This window comes from Trypanosoma cruzi, assembly GCF_000209065.1.
Source record: "Trypanosoma cruzi strain CL Brener chromosome Unknown tcruzi_1047053476883, whole genome shotgun sequence".
Lineage (NCBI taxonomy): Eukaryota > Euglenozoa > Kinetoplastea > Trypanosomatida > Trypanosomatidae > Trypanosoma > Trypanosoma cruzi.
Genome location: NW_914129.1, coordinates 1 through 1,358, shown reverse-complemented (window position 1 = coordinate 1,358; position 1,358 = coordinate 1). Strand labels below are relative to the sequence as shown.

The following is a 1,358-nucleotide window of genomic DNA, read 5'->3' as shown; positions in this document are numbered from 1 at the left end:
GCCGTGGCTTTTGGCGCCAAGTTCATTGCGAACCCCGATCTCGTTGAAAGGGCCCAACACAACTGGCCCCTCAACGAGCCGCGACCAGAAACATACTACACAAGAACAGCAGTCGGATACAACGATTACCCGACGTACAACAAATAACACGGATACCTCTACTCTCATTATATTTGTCTTTTTTATCAAAATAAGCACGGATTAGCAAAAATGATTCAAACGTTCAACAACACGGGGGAAAACAAAGCAAATTTAACCTGTTTAAAAATATCAGTGGGAAAATGCAAACAATGACTTGCATTATTTGTCAGTTTTGACTGCACCGTAATTACCCAGCACACTTCGCGGGACTCAGCATCCCCATGCACCCCACTCCCTCCGTGTCGCCGCGGGTACCTCGTGTGCGCGGCTGCGGACGATGAGCACCCAAAACCGATCAATTAACAGCAACATCTGAGCACATGCCGTGACGCAAATCGTGTTGCTGACGCAGAGTGCCGTCCCATGGCGACACGCAAGTGTTTGTGTGTGTGCGTGTGTGTGTGTGGGTGGGGGAATGAAAGCGCTGTTTATTTATTACTTTCTGCTTGTCAGTCTGGGATTGGAAGGACCACATTGGAGTTGTGTCCTGGACCCGCTGCGTTGTCCTTGCTGCACACTCACGTGGTCCGAGAGTGGTTTTGCCTGTGCTGCTGGAATGCCTCGGCCGTGTTGCCTGCTGCTTATTTATTTATTTTTATTTTGTCTCATCTTGCTTGTTTCACAAGCGCCCACACTAGTGGAGAAGGGACTTTAGCCATGGAGCGGACTTCTCAGCCAGGTGCCGTGGGCCATCTTGGTGCGTCCCGAGACTGAGCGTCACCGAGTCTCTGCCGAAGTGATGACAACAACCGACTGGAGTCTCTGAGCTTCACTGAATGACAGCAATCGTGTTGGAGAATACTCTTCTTTCCCCGGCTGACGGCGTCCCTGTGGCGGCGGTGTGCGTGTGTGCGCACGCCCTGCCTTTCCACTTTCTCTCCCCCTTTACTTCCTCCGCTGCCGTGCGAGTGATGGCGGCCCATCCGCCGTTGCGGCGCACTGACACGGGTCGATGACGACAAACCACTTACGACGGTCTTATGACAATCACCCGAAAATGGATTGAACACAAGTGTCTTCACGAGATTTGGGGCGCCGCACATTATTCCAGCCGCGCGTGCCCTGTGACCGAGGCCCCACGTCCACGCCCTCCTCATGTTTTGCATTCGCGTTTGTTTTTCTTTTCCTCCTTGTCTTTGCTGCTGCCTCTCCACGCGTTGATGAATTTGTCGAATCCGTGTTTCAGCTGAGCGACGATGCTGATACATGCACGCTTG

At 52.4% G+C, this 1,358-nt stretch overlaps 6 non-coding genes across 6 annotated transcripts, besides 2 other annotated features; all 6 read left to right on the top strand.

The window, feature by feature from the left end:
- The first annotated feature begins 412 nt into the window (after positions 1 to 412).
- Positions 413 to 492, top strand: Tc00.1047053476883.60. Its single transcript, XR_008254863.1, has one exon. It is a non-coding gene; the product is annotated as a C/D small nucleolar RNA (snoRNA), TB9C2C6 (small nucleolar RNA).
- A 26-nt stretch (positions 493 to 518) lies between these two features.
- Positions 519 to 551: a microsatellite.
- A 52-nt stretch (positions 552 to 603) lies between these two features.
- Tc00.1047053476883.50 lies at positions 604 to 674 on the top strand. The gene has a single exon (XR_008254862.1). It is a non-coding gene; the product is annotated as an H/ACA snoRNA, TC9C2H1 (small nucleolar RNA).
- Positions 675 to 722: 48 nt separating this feature from the next.
- Positions 723 to 743: a sequence feature (AT_rich).
- Positions 744 to 784: 41 nt separating this feature from the next.
- Positions 785 to 851, top strand: Tc00.1047053476883.40. The gene has a single exon (XR_008254861.1). It is a non-coding gene; the product is annotated as an H/ACA snoRNA, TC9C2H2 (small nucleolar RNA).
- Positions 852 to 874: 23 nt separating this feature from the next.
- Positions 875 to 967, top strand: Tc00.1047053476883.30. Its single transcript, XR_008254860.1, has one exon. It is a non-coding gene; the product is annotated as a C/D small nucleolar RNA (snoRNA), TB9C2C7 (small nucleolar RNA).
- Positions 968 to 1,089: 122 nt separating this feature from the next.
- Tc00.1047053476883.20 lies at positions 1,090 to 1,198 on the top strand. The gene has a single exon (XR_008254859.1). It is a non-coding gene; the product is annotated as a C/D small nucleolar RNA (snoRNA), TB9C2C1 (small nucleolar RNA).
- A 97-nt stretch (positions 1,199 to 1,295) lies between these two features.
- On the top strand, positions 1,296 to 1,357 carry Tc00.1047053476883.10. Its single transcript, XR_008254858.1, has one exon. It is a non-coding gene; the product is annotated as a C/D small nucleolar RNA (snoRNA), TB9C2C2, 3' partial (small nucleolar RNA).
- The last annotated feature ends 1 nt before the right edge of the window (position 1,358 follows it).